Here is a 15,111-nt window from a genome sequence, read left to right on the forward strand (position 1 = left end):
TTTGATAAAGCCTTTTCTCTCACATCAAAGTATTGACACTTTTGTTTCACAACTGCAGGAAAAATGAGAGGAACCAAGAGAATGTCACAGAGGAAAGCTAGAACATCTCATTCATGAAGAGCAGGCACCTGTGCACTGACCCAATTAGGCATTCAAACACTTGTCACTTTGGAGCTGGCTGGTTGTCACTCACCCAATTAGCCCCAGGGGATGTATTGTATGGTGGCATTCCCTGACAGGAGAACTGGAGCAATGGAGGCAATGAAGGCACAGTGATAGGGTGCCAGGATCCTGGTGAGAGAGAGCAGCCAGTAGCAAAGCCAAAGAACTTCAGAGCTTCCTAAACTTGTTTATCGTCCAAAAAGCCTTTCAGAGTCTTCAATGGTCTTTTTTTTTTCCAGAGCAGTCTAGTTTAAAAACCTTACAGTAACAGTTCTCTTTATCCAATAATGCATTTAACTCCTGAGTGACTACAACAAGAACCATTTCAGAAGAGGTAAAAAACAAACAAGCAAAGTATCTTCATTGCAGAGAGAGATGCTTTAGATGTTACTTTCAGAAACACTGCCAGCAAGTAATTCAGAAGTCAAAATGCTTCAGTGACCATCTCCTACCTTCTCTGTTTTAAATATATTACTGATGCTTTCAGGTGCTCTGTCTGCCTGACTGCATAAATGAGGGATAAAATCCTTTACAACCATCCACAGCTACATAGTGTAAAAGAAATAAAAGTTCTGCTCTACTGAACTACATACCGTATGACATTCAAGATCCCCAAATCAGATTTTTAGTTTAAAGAAAATCAGATACTAAACCACAGATGAATATTCAGCAGCTACTACTCACTTCAAGTAAAGATATCTATCATCTAATGCTGAGAGAGCAGGGAAGAGTTCAAAGGGGGCTGGGAAAAAGGTGTTACAACCCAAACCATTTGAGCAAAGATTTCAGAATGTTTTCATCTCTAAATTTGTGGTCTATGCTAGAAGAAAAATCTTACAATTTTTTGGTACAATATTTCATGTTCATTCTAAGTCCATTTTTCCTGACTCAGTCTTTCACTAGTTGACTTGCCCTGACACCTATTCTCTCCAGTAAGGAACATTAAAGATGACTGAGACTACCTGCAATTATATGAAACCATGAAATATTTTTAGCTGCTTTTCTATTTAACATACTTTGATATGCCCTTCAGTTAAAACCTGAAATTAAAAAAAAAAAAAAAAACCAAACATAAAACAACCTAACATAAATCACAGACTGTTAACTCAAACAAACATGAAAATGTAGGTAAATACATAACATGTTACATGACTATCTTGGAAACCTAAGAGATAGAAAATCAATGCCAGTAGTTTAGGGCTTTTTCCCCACTTAGCATGGGAAAATAAAATTTAGAGGGAAAAATTATCTTACCTTTGTACAAATAACTTCTGAGAAAGTTGGTCTCTCTCTTTACTTTTCCTTCTTTTCTTATCTCCTGTATGACAGCTCTTTATTTTACTGCCTTGCCTGAAAAAAATAACAGACAACATGAAATATTTATAGAGGTAAATAATTACAGTCACTCTTAAATTACAACAAATACTTCATATATATCTTTATAAAGCTGCAATACTAAATTCAGTTAAGTCAAGTGAAATTGTATTTTAATAATAGCTAATTAATATATGTTGGGCCAAAAAAAAAAAAACAAGAAGCAGTAGAAACAAAAGCAGCTCCCTAGGTTTCAAAGTTGTGTTTTGTATTTAGCTCTCCAAAACAGCCACTTAGATCAAACTAGAGCAACCATGGTTTATCCAGGTTCTCTGCACCATGGGTGAAAACCAGTCAGTGCTTCACAAAGCTTGAGCAAGACAATTAGGAAGCTTAACTACTTCTTTCCAGTGTTCAGTAACCCACACACCCAGTAAGGCCCACTGGGTACCTCAGGAGTAAACACTTCAGTGCTCTTTGTGCTATGGGTGCCCAGAATTCTAAAGACATGCACTGGAAGAGGTGGATGCAAAATGGAAATGTTTGGTCACAAACAGCACTTGCCCAGAAAGAGAGGGCTGGGAAAGGAAATTCGTAATTTGTCTGAACTCCTGCTTTCTAGGAGAACATCCTAAATTCCAGTGGATGGATGGGACTCACATCCCCTGCTCCCCTCCTCCCCCAGTTTAAAAGCACAAATCAAAGAAAAAGAAGACAGCAGCAGAGGCTTGTTTTGAATTCAGCTGCTACCTTCTTCATTTATTGACAAGAATTCTGCAGTCAGGTCCTCTTATCTCTCACTTTTTGTTTCTTTAACCTATCTTAAACACATTTAATGTTTTGTTGAAAACAAGTTGCCTATCTTTCCATAGTAGTACACATGAGTCAAACTTTCAAGTAAGCAAGGTTCAAGAAGGACCAGGAATTTTGAAAGTGAGCTTCAAAACTTTCTGAGGAGTCCCCTTATCATCTTTTAGCTTGCCACAATATGCTGTCCTTATTTCAGTGAACTGGTGATGAACTGTAGCAAACAGCAACAAATTAGCATCACTGCAGCACCTGTTATTTTGTGTCCTGTACATAAAAGCATATACATTTTATTTTCAGGAAAGTAATTAAAGTTCCTTGTTTAGTCTTAACTGCAGATTGGTGCTGTTTTGTAAAGTAAACCAGGAGACTGCAACATCTCAGCTTACAATGGTGATACAGGAATATCAGTTTCATTTCTCATCAAATTCATAATTCAGTCATACAATTTCTTTCCATATACTTCTAAAAGCCTTTTTATTGTTAGATTGGCCTGCAAGTTGGTCAAACCTTAAATGTTGACTAGAACTCCCTTGTAGCTATTTCTTTCAGTAACAAGCAATGCTTCTCATAAATTGCTTTTTATCATGCTCTTCCAAAACAACTTGTTGCTCTTACATAATAAAACATTGGAAACAATACATTATCTTTGTAAAATCAGGAGTTTTGGCATACATACATAATTTATTTCACTGGGGTGACATTCTCTTAGGAGATTCACTTCATTGCCCTAATCTTTATTCAGGCACTCAAATCACTTCCAACCCCCTGCCTCTATGCTCAGCTGGAAAAGCTGCCTGCAAACCAGCAGGACCTGGATGAGCCAAAGCCAACAGAGAACTTGTGTGCAGCTCCAAACTGACCACAGCACAGCCTGACAGTGATCACACAGCTCCCGTGACACCAAGGTACCAGCTACATCCACCCTGCCATTCAAGCTGCTTCCTGGCTGGCTCCATCCCCCAACAAACTGTCTCCAAGACAAAAACTGAGCATGCTTTAGGGAGTGTTCCAGCCTGGAGAATCCTTCCAAGCAACAGCATGGGTAAGGCTGCCTTAAGTTTTGATTCTCCACTCTTGGCAGACAGCCCTGCAATTCTCTCCTGCCAGGCACTGCATCCTCATTTGCAGCCTCTGCCTGCCTCCATGGGGCTCACTGGAGCAAACCCCAGGATTTACAAGTGTTAGCCTGTAACATCACGACTTCGGTGGGCTGGAACACAGCTCCCACCATCCCAGATACTCTGAACTAAAAGACACCAGCTGCTTATCAGGGCTGCAGGAACACCACAGCACCCAGACCACACTCTGATTATGGCCAGCCTTCTTTTTTAAGAGACTCATTTTCTAAAGCATTAAAATGCAGATGTAGCCCAGCCCTTACCAACCAGCCTAACTCAATGACAGGTATTTGTCCCTGTCCTCTTGTTTTTGCCATTTAACAACATTTGTAGCCTCAAAGGCATTGTTTAAAAGTTAGGCATGTTCTGAAACCCAGGGATGACTTGCATAAGACCTCATATACAGCAGAAAACCACAGCTCTGTTGACATTATGGGTAATCTTTCCAAGACTTCTAAGATTCACTAAAAGAAGGGGAAAAAATGAGTAGGAAATAAAAATCAAGAAGGAGGGTAAAAATGATGGTTCTAAAACAAGTCCATAGATTAGATGAAATATGTTTTAAAATTTATGAGATGTATTTGGGAGTCTTACTATTAGCTTGGTAACTAGCATATTGTGGAAATGTAAAGCACACTTTTAAATTTTCTGCACCTCACATTATACTTACTACATACTTATTTGCTCAGATATTCATGAAATAACTATAACTTAGTATTGTTGCTTTTCTTGCAAAAGTGTTGATAGACTGCAGGGAAGCTAAATTTAGAAAAAGAAATAATACACAGATACCAATAGGTAAATATGCAAAAAGTTCAAATGTGAAAAATCCAAAATAAAAAAATTCTTTTTTTTTTTTCATAATCTGACTGGCTAAATGGTTTTACGTAAAATGTATTCAAAAATACTCTTTAAAATATCAAGACACTTTAATATTTTTAATGCAACCTTAAAAAGCAATAGTGAGACAATATGCAGCTTTCTCATAAAATTAATCATGTATCTATATACACATATATTTAATTCAATTTCTGTTTACTTTACAATACTGTGCAAAGTTCTTTAATATAAAATATTTGCTTTGTGATATTTGATGTGTTTAAGCACAGCTCTATGCAATCCAGTATTGCAGAGCTCCATTGTTCAGCCTTGTGTAATTTCTTCTTTCAGAGGTAAGGATTAATGAGGAGTTCTCAGAAAAGGAGAAACCACCCGGGTTGGTTGATGAGGGCGGTGATCCATCTTGCTGTCATATCTATCTTACTTCTGGGTGTGCCCAACCCCAGATGATTCTGCCAAAGTAATAATGGAAAAAAAATACACTGGAAATACAACAAAAGTAGCTTTTAGCTTTTTTTTCATTTCTGATACACACACCCTCACGAAGACACTTCGTAGAGTGGGTAGTCCAGCCTAGATTATATTAGCAGCCGTAAGGAAAAAGCCCAAATTTTACTCATAATATACTAATCAACGCAGAACACAGATTTCATCTGATTTTTAATATGTTGCAAAGCCATGCCCTTCCTTCATGGATACAAATGCTAACCTCATTCTGTCAATTCCTAGACTATAAATCAAAGTTGACTGTTTCAGTAAGTTACATAGCATAGGTTTGTTCTCCTGTTCAAAGTCATAACCTGAATTTTTTCATGACACTTCATTCCAATAAATCAAATTAACTAACACTAAGGTACGTCAATCTCAACTATTTGGGTGAGCGGGAAGTACCAGGGTAGAGAAAGAAACTCGGCCATTACCTTGTGCATGTAGCTATACAGCTGTCATGGTCCTCTTCCTTTTTTTTGGTGGGTTACTTTTTCTTTTCCTCCTTTTAGTAAGTGGTAAGAATCTGTACCATGCTCCCCTCCATGTTGCAAGCTTGACAAAACTCTGGTGCTAAGCCCTTCTGCTGCTGGCCTGTGGACAGGGGCACACACAAGAGGGGCCCTTTCCAGCCGCCCGTCGCTTTGTCCTCGGCCCTCCCGAGCTTCTGTGTGATCAGCACAGCCTTTGTGGCCATACAATAGGGGTTAAACATTTCCCTGTATTTACAGAAAAGCAGAGCTAAATCTGCTTAGCCGCATGAACCTTTTAATAAAATTACACTCACACTATTAGGGCATTTTTCCATTTGTTTGGTTTTTTAAGAGAAACTAAAAATTATAAAAAACAGAAGGAACATTCAGTTACCTGAGACCTGCCTATTTACTCAGAGATATAGTTTAATTTCTCCCTTACATTTATTCTCCTTGACGACTTGCTACTGGGACAACCCCCCATCTCCAACAGGGTGTCTAAGAGACAGATCACTGCAAAAACTACAATCTGTACTCAGTGGTGAAATTCCAGTGTAAGAATGTAAAAATGTACTGAGAAATAAAGGAAAATATTTTAAAGAGTCAAATGTGCTTGCAAAAGAGTCAAATTCCTAAAGACACTCATCTCATACACCACATGAGCCTCTGGACCACCCCTCCTTTCCAAAGAACTACCTTGAAGTAACACTGGTACAGAAAACTAACATTTTTTTCAACTCTTAAAGAAAGTTTTTAAACAGTTTCTTTCTGGTTTGTTCTGTTACAAATCCAGGTTTTTCCCTTTGTGTTTTTTTGGTGGTTTTTTTTTTTTTTTTTGGTTGGTTTGGTGGTTTTTTGCTTGTTTGATTGATTTTCTTATTTTGGTTTGGTTTTGTTTGTATTTTTCTTTTTGTTTGTTTGAGGGGGTTGTTTGTTTGGATTTTTTGTTTGTTTGGGTTTTAAGTCCAGTAAAAACATGTCTAACTTTAAGGGTTTTGCACCTTTTTATAGCTAGCAGGATGAATTCTGTCAGTCTCTATTAGCAACAAAACCAGTTCAGTACAATAAATTCATCTGGTCCTTTTGAAATCAATTCCATTTTTAAGGCTTCTTAGAACAATGTTTTTCCTCACAAAAGCATGAGCTGGACTTAAGAATATACTTCAAAGCAGATTGCCAGTGAGGTTCAGTAATGACTGCATCCACCTGAACTCTTAAACTTGACAAAATAGAACCTGAGTATGCTAATTTGAGCTCTCACTTCACATACGTGTCTTAATTCTAGAGCTGCAAACACTTCACTGAGAAGGATAAAAAAATAGAGTTTAATTACCATTACAGGTCATTAATTTTTTTACATGGAAATTTATCATCAAATAGTATGGTGTCGATTAGGCAAAGCCTCTGCCATTCAGTTACTAATCTTTAACTGCACATTTACAGCTGTACATTCAAACAACAACAGCAGACATTAAACTGTAAATAAGAAGCTACTTACCATGCCACAAGCATGGCACAGTATTCATCTATTTTTGCTTAGTAACATTTAATTCTTGGAAAAGCTCAATTCTCAAAATAGTTATTTTCATGGTTTCAGTCATTCCTTCCAAAATGAAGTCCCAGAAGTAAACAATTTGGGTAAGGCAGTAGCTTTAACTATTTGCTCCCCTCTGCCTTTGACAGCATATTATAGCAAGAAATCAGCTCATATATAACTGGTTGACCAGAGTTTTTGTGTTTAAGCAGGAATCGGCCTCTGAATTTTAGAACTGAATGATGGAGGGGCAGGGCTTATTTTGTCATCTGATTGACCAAGCCTAATCAGAATTATTTCTGCACACTGCTTCACTACAGCTGTAGATCCATTAAACACTAAATGTTCCAGAGGCCCAGTCCCCTCCAGCTTCCCACTGTGACTCCCACTTTTCAGACAGTAGCTACTCTGTGGGCTACTCACAACATTCAAAAAATGGAGGTGTTATATTTAATGGACAGCTCAAAACCCATAGCAAAATCTGTCACTTGAATGCTAAGACAGCAGCTATCATAATAAAACAGGCTCTTTGTGGTGGAGACTTAAAAAGAAGCCTTTGCCAGTTCCCTTACTTTCCAATACATTTCTATTAGGAAAAGATTTTCAGTCAAAATAACTTTTATTCTTCAACAGAAATAATCATGTCTGCCTCCAGAAATGTTCACTGAGATAGGCACTTTTTTTTTTGGTAATCATAATATTACCCTTTTAAATTTTAGTACCATTTTAGCCTAAGGAAGCTATAAACTAATATAACCACTAGGAATGACTTAGTGCACAATTTACTTATTAACAAAACCATTTTTTGAACTGTTTAAGCAGAAAAAAACCTGTGATATGCACATACAGCACACAATTCCTTACTTGGAGATCTGCTCGTTAGAAAATATAAAAAAAAGGTTCTGAGAAATATCTAGGAACTGTCGATACATCTAAGACATTTCAAACAGATTTTTGGCTTTCCTTTCCAAATGTCCTCAACTCTTTCCAGATATATGATAATACTCAGGAAAAGAAACAAATCACTTATGCTGAGGTCCAAGTCATATTCCCATCAAAATTTAGTTAGGGCAATACTCACCTGAGACCTCCTGAAGAGCTAACCTCATGGTGCAGCTTAACCCCAGGGATAGGCTTTGGACTGGGCAAACACATATGGGATCTGTAACTCTAAAATGCAGCATAGCTCTCAATTACCCAGGAATGGGGCAAAGGAAGACCCAAAATAAAAGCTGCTCCTGCAGTTAGGTTAGGGCAATGAAGAAGACCAAAGGCTCACAATCATAGTATGATAATAAAATGGGCTGCTTCTTTTACCTGTTACTTTGCACACTGAATGTTTTTAAAGCTTCTGCATGCCTAACAATTACAACTGAAGTCATGTCAATAGCATAATTTTTAGAGTACAGACTTCAGTATTGAAATGTACACCATTTATGTCCACATGACAAATGGTAAGATGGTATTTCAATTTGATGATTACACCAGGACCAGGATTAGGCATCCTGGATCATACTACTATTACTACTATTATTGTTTGTTTGAAAATCAAGAGGCAAAATGTTTCCATTTCCTACATAAGACTTAAATGCATAGTCTTGCTTTGTTCCTGGTACATGTTTTCATAGATTCATTTTCTCTTTGCCATGCTCTGCATACACAAACTTGATTTTTTTTTTGTTAATTTTCCAGCTTCAATTTCCTTTACTTTACCAGTAAAGCCTTCAGCAATTATAATTTTGTGTGCAAAAATTTTGAGTTTCTTTATGAAAGACACCTTTATGATTGTGGAGTCTTAAAATACTTTAAAATGGAGATGACATTCAAAAGGACAGTTTCACAGGGATAACAAGATATCCAAGGTGATGATTCACTGCCACCTGCATATCCTTATCCCAAAAATTCAACCCAAGTACTTGGGTTGGGAGGTGAATTTTAAAGAGTATCTAGTAAGTCTAGGATATTACAAAGCAAAAATTGTGAAGAGTAGGATCCTCTAAGGATAACAGAATTTATTTATTTAAAACTTCATCATAACCACTTGTACTGGTTTTAAGCTGTTACCACTGAAATTTCATGGACATTGCTATATGGACATTGCTATTACTCTTTCAGCAATCATTTATTCCTTTTGCTTTTTTTTTTCCTACAAACATCAGGAGGCTCTATACAAGAACATGGCCAATTACTTCTTACCAGTCACCAACACATGGTAGGGAAAGCAGGTAAAGTAATTTTTAACTAGACCTGAGTAATTATTCTTTGTTCCAAAATAATTGTAGCCTATATGTCCTGATCACAATTTTTAGACTTTTGTCTCCTTTCTGCATTTTCCTGAAGTTCATGGTACCAGCCAAAGCAGACTATCTGCCAGCTACAGAAAATCCCTTCTCACACACTCTGGGGATGCAGACTCATGCAGGTCCCATTTCTCTTAATTCTTTACAGGGAGAGCCTTTGTTCACATACATAAGGCACATAAGCTGTTTATCACACAGAGAAGTTGCCAAGGAGTGTGAGATTTCCCTGAAGTGATTCCAGCACTGAGAAGAGTCCTCTTCAAATAACTCAAGGTTTATTCACTTAATTATTTTATCAGCATATCCAGTTAAGTATTGTACATAGGCTTTCTCTATATTTTCATGTTACTTTTTAATGAGGAAGCACCATAATAAGATTCACAGCATTAACTTTAATTATACTAAGATTTTCTCTAGTACTGTTCTCCATCCCTTTTCATAGTGGAACAAATGCTTTGCCTTTCCTCTTTGGGCACAATGAGTGCCCTTGACTACTGGATGCCTAAAGCCATGTAAATATAAAGAAACACAGTGTAAGTGTAGACAAATGTGCACTTCCCAACCTCAGGATGAGGAGATTTATCAGCAGCTAGAAAAGCAATTGCAGCTTCAGGAACAAAAGAGATCTGCTGGTGCTGCAGTGCCTGTAGCTAACTGGAAGTTACTGAAACTAAAGACATCAAGTGCATAGCCAAAATGAATTTGCATCAACTACACATTAAAAAAAAAAATAAACAGAATCAAGCCCATGAAAGAAATGGAAGAGGATGACAGCTATGAAGTGAGGTTACAATCTTGATTCTGTAAAAAAAACCCAAACCAACCAAACAGGAACACAAAAGAAAAAGCACCATTCAAATAGTACCATTCTAACAGGCAAACAAAAAATCCCAATAGGACAGAATCAAGAGTCTGTCTGTTCTCAAGGAAAGGAAAAAAATTAATGAAATTGAGTCTTTGGATGTAGAAATATTTTTGGGATGATGCAGGGGTCCAAGATTTTTCTTTTTCTTGGTAAGGCACATGTTGTTTGAACTTCTGCATGTGCTATATGTACCTAAGCCTGCACTCACTACCCAAAGAGAATTTGGCTAGAATGGAGGCCACATTCAGCTGCTGACGTTCCTCTGTCCACCCTCATCTATAATCACACATAGAAACATCCAAATTATCAGCACCTTGAACTTTCCTTGAATGCTCTCTAGCTATCTACCTTTTATTCTCTGCATCATTTTGATAAAATTTAGAAGCTGTCTGCTTGAATTGTGTCAATAACTTGACTGATACCTTGAAATTAAGTTTAGCCACCTGAAACTCCTTAGGGACTGTACACACACACAGCATGCCAAGCATACAAAAGAACTGGGCCCCCCAAAGCACTGGCACAGACAGCTGTAATTTGCTTTTAAATAAGAGTGAGAGGAATTTGACGTGTGGCAGTGCTTTCTCCTTTGCACTGAGCAGCACTGGCTGTGGCTCACCCAGTTTTTAGCACTTGCCTTCAGTGGCACAGCTTGTTCAGAGACAGGGAAGAAAATCTCTTCCCCTCACAGATCATATCTGAGGGGAAAAAAAAAAAGACTCTTTTCTACCCCCTTTGTCCTTGCTATCCAAAGATCCTAAAACACGATGAATAGGGATTTTCCTCAGAGACAAACCATAGGGGCTTGCATCTACTTCGCAAAAAAGTAGATTTTCTCTCCAGTCTCTCTTCCAGTCAAGCCTGTTTTTTGGAAAAGGCACAAATCCATAACAATTCTTCCAGTAAGTTCCAAATACAAGATCTTCATTCAAAAAAAAACAGCACTCAGCAGTAAAGCAGTCTTAATAAAAAAAAAAAAAAAAAAAAACCTGACCTCCTGATTCTGTGCCAGTTCTGCTGTGTCCCAGCTCTTCCCAGTGCCCACTGCTGGCCCCAGAGGAGAGCCCTGGAGGCACCACTGCCGTGCACAACTGGAGCAACACAAAGTGGGGAGGGCAGGGGAAGGGAAGGGAGTGCTAAAAACTGAGCAGCTCCACAGGATACCTGTGGGAACATGCACACCCACACTGGGAACTGCTGCTGCGGAGTGGAACCCCCCATTTTGATAAATCTGACAATTTTCAAAAGGGAAAAGTTGAACATGACTTCATTTCTGGGCTTCATCTTCCACAAACTTTCACTTTAAACCTGGTTTCTATTTCTGAGACTAAAACATGAACATTATACCAAAAACAAACATTAAACTGCTTTCAGGTTTAACTTCTTAAACATGGCATGTTTTTCACTGCAGCAGAGCCCTTTTATACTATACAATTAAGACTTCAAGGTCTCAATTTTAAAAAGATTTTTTTGTCAATCTGCTGGTAGGCAAATTAATTTTCATGACTACTGATCTAGAATGAATTTTAACTATTGACCTGGATATAAAAAAAAAAAAAATACTCAAAGGCTTGAAACCATTCCTTGCTGCAGTCCAGTTAGAACCACCTTTGATTTTAAATACATTTGAATAATCTGGCATTACTTATGGAAATAGGACATTTGATTTTTTTTTTTGCAATTATACTTGTGATTTCAAAGTATTGTCTCTAGATGTGCCTTTCACATCTTCACAAAGACTCTGTATCATTAATATTCTGTAAGTTGTCAAATGCTTTAGTGTAGCAACTAACTGCTGAATTTGGCTTGCATGAATAGAATAAATATTTCATTTTTATAGTAGCCACTGCAGGAATATTAAGCAGGAGCCACACAAGCATGATAGCTTTTTCACCTCTACAAAAAAAAAAAAAAAAGAACTATTTGTATTTCCTTTAAAGACAGTAAAACTATATAGCAACAGGGGTAAACTAAGCAATAAAATCACACATTCAAAAGATAGTTTCAGCAAGAAAATACACTATACAAATACTGGCAGTGGAGGAAGAAAGTAGCAGGTTGCATATAGTATCCAAAAAGACCAAAAAAGAAGGGTTGGATTCATTTAGAAATAAAGTCATGATTAAATATTATAATATGGAAATTTTAATAAAATAATTAACATCATATTCATTACAGCCAAATTACCACAAACCCAAACTCACAGCAGGTCCAGGTTTTGATTTGCATGCATCGCATGATTTTGTCTTCTCTGCAGTAAGGGATTAAATATTCACACACATATAGAAACTGGCTTTATCACTGCTTAAAAACCCCAAAGAAGCTGTGCCCTTTATAGGTTCTTCCTTACTTCACACATATGTCAAATGACTTCCTACAGGACTCAAAAAAAAAAAAAAGCTAGAAATCTCTACAAGAACCTGAACTTTGCAGAAGCCTGCTTTGCAGTTATCAAACAACCTGATGAGCAGCAGATGTACCTCTCCTTCTTTAGCAGCTTAGATAGCAAAGGTGTTTGGAATCATTTTTGCACACAGGAGGCCGCTGGAGTTGCCAACCATCCAGTTCAGTTGTTTACTAACTGCCTTTTGTAGAGCAAACCTGGTTTGCAGCAGCCAGAAGTGCTGCTCAGACAGAGCAGTGGGGAAATGGCACAGCTGTAACTGCAGCAGCTGTGACACCAGCAGGTACAGTTATGACAGATTAGCTCCTGAGGCCATGTGGTCCCTCTGCCATAACACCATCTCCTCCTTTCATTAGGAGTGTATGACACAAGTCTAAAGGTATCAAATTATTTTACTTTTCAACTGTAGAAGGAGGAATACAATTTACATATAATTTCTATATTTAAATGTAGTCCATTTAAAGCCCTTTTTTGCTTACCAAATTGTATGCCATACACAGAATTGCAAAATAGCTACCTGTTTTACAAACTCAATGGAAATCTCCATCCATAGGACAGGTTTTACTTACATAAGAGCCTGCAGCTCTATTTTCCAAATTGCTCTACCCAGGAAACCAATGCACTTACAATGCAGGTGCTTGAGGTAAATGTGCTGTGTTCTCTTCCAAAAATATAGATAGCACATGCACCAAACAAACACAGCCTCATGCCTCAAAGGGTGATGAGTTTACAACATACACAGTAATCAAATGTGAACTCACAAAGTAAGGAGCTTGTCTTTGAGGGGCTTCTATAGCCATTATTGACATCTTATTGCCAAGTTCCCATACCTTCTTGGCAAATTCTCATGGGCAGCTCCTCACAGCACTGACTCCTTCTTCACAGCACAACCAACAAACTCCATCTCTCTCCTCACCCAGCTAACCCACTCTTTTGTAGCACTTGTCCTTATTGGACACAGCTGTGGCCTGTTAAGGGCAGGCCTGTTCCTAATCTTTGGTGATTAGTGCAGCTGCAACTCCTCAGGTGTGAGACTGCCTTCTGCACTATCTTTATTTTCTTACATTCTATGCTTCCACAGGCCATGACTAAAACTGATGCTGTTTTATTCAGTATACTAATATTAGTCAGTATTTCAACACACAAAGAAAAATTATGGTATAGAAGGGATCTGTGAATACCCTGGTCACATGGTGTCCTAATTCACTTCTCTCTCAGTACCACCTCTCCATATTAAGAAAACCCCTGGTTCCAATAAGTTACACTTCTTCTCAGCAATCTTCAAGTATTTCTCTAACTTCACTATTTACTGGAAAAACCAGTAAATAGATAAAATAAAACCTTTAACCTTACCTTATTGTTTTAGTTATACTATTATGGTCTGTAAATAACAAGTTACATTATTAGTCTTTCCTGAAAGCATGATGATAAAGATGTTACCTCATTTTTAAACTAGGAATATTTTGGCTCAGGATCTGTGATGGGTAAAATGCCAACTTATGATAAACCCAAGTCCTACTGAAATTCTTCAAAACATATTTGGAAATTACCTTAGCAAACACAGCCTATTAAAAATTATGATTTAGTCTCAAGACACTGAAAGCATTTCTTTTTCATCTTAAGAGATTATTCAAGCAGGCCTCTTGACTTTGTAAATAAGCTTTTAGCAATTATTTTCTACAAACACAGAAATAAAAATATGTTTTCACTTTGCTAAGCTTTGGGGGGGGGTTATTTGAAAATATACTTAAACCTAAAATTAACTAGTTAACATATTAATTACTTTAGCTACTATTCCATTTTCCTTTAAAGAACAATAAATTTTATTAGGATGTACATAAAACAAATAAATACCTAAAGGATGGTTATGGAAAACAAAGACTAGAGACTTGAAGACATATTAAGTAAACCAGGAAATAAAATAAAAAGTGTATTTTATTCTGCTGTTGCTGTAGAACTGTTTTCCAATTACAAATCAGATGGTTTTTATTTTCTGCAGCTGCCACAATGTCATAGTCTGTCTAGGATAATCCATCACATCAGCCAGTAGTGGTATATGTGTACAGCTCACCCTTATTAAAAAAGGAAAAAAACTTGGGCAAGGACCACAAAGAACAACTTTAAAAACATACTTTTACTCTCCAAACACTACAAACAGCAAGAGAGTAAGTGTATACTATTGACAAAGCTAAATTCAAGATGGGAACTGGAATTCAAACAGGTTAAAGGAAGAACAAAACCAAGCAAACAAAGAGTATAAGAAAAAAAATAGGCGCTGCAGGTTCTTTAAAAGGATTTACAGGCATATATTGATTGAGGTTCACATGGGGCACTACCAAATGACTTCGAAGCACTAAGGTAGTTTTAAAACACACAGCAAGTTAAAGCTGTGGCATTATTAACATTTAATGTTGTTTTGACTTTACACAGTGACAAGATGTCTATTTTACCAAAATAAAAAATTCATTAAAGAACTCTTTTGAGATAGAGATTCATGTTTAAAGCATGGAGTGCAAAACTTTCAGCTTCCTCAGCTCCTGAGGACATTTGAAGAAATGTGTCTTCATGCCAATTACAACACTACCAACTCAATGATGGTATCTGCATTAAAAAAATAAAACTGTAAGTCAAAATCAAAACCTATTTTGAAAAAAAATATTGATAAAATAACAATGGCTTTTGATAAGTTCAGAATGTCATTCTGGTTTTATGTTTAAACTGAACAAGAACTAAACCCACCTAAGCCTCATGCTAAGGGCAGTTCTGTTAAAAGAGCTCACTTTTCTGCCAGCCTTGCAAAGGCATGAC

The 15,111-nt window shown here is 37.2% G+C and overlaps 1 protein-coding gene across 22 annotated transcripts in view; it reads right to left on the reverse strand.

Moving 5' to 3' along the window:
* NRCAM (neuronal cell adhesion molecule) overlaps positions 1-15,111 on the reverse strand; it is a 145,403-nt gene that overhangs the window by 98,871 nt on the left and 31,421 nt on the right. For 19 of the 22 annotated variants that reach the window (XM_071423618.1, XM_071423622.1, XM_071423619.1 and 16 more), the window contains exon 2: positions 1,417-1,512. The gene's annotated coding sequence lies outside the window, so the exon portion shown is untranslated. The remainder of the gene's footprint in view (positions 1-1,416; positions 1,513-15,111) is intronic. The other 3 variants (XM_071423602.1, XM_071423601.1, XM_071423600.1) reach the window with 1 other exon arrangement.

This window comes from Agelaius tricolor, unplaced genomic scaffold (genome assembly GCF_023055355.1).
Source record: "Agelaius tricolor isolate 1412-34295 unplaced genomic scaffold, bAgeTri1.0.p SCAF_3, whole genome shotgun sequence".
Lineage (NCBI taxonomy): Eukaryota > Metazoa > Chordata > Aves > Passeriformes > Icteridae > Agelaius > Agelaius tricolor.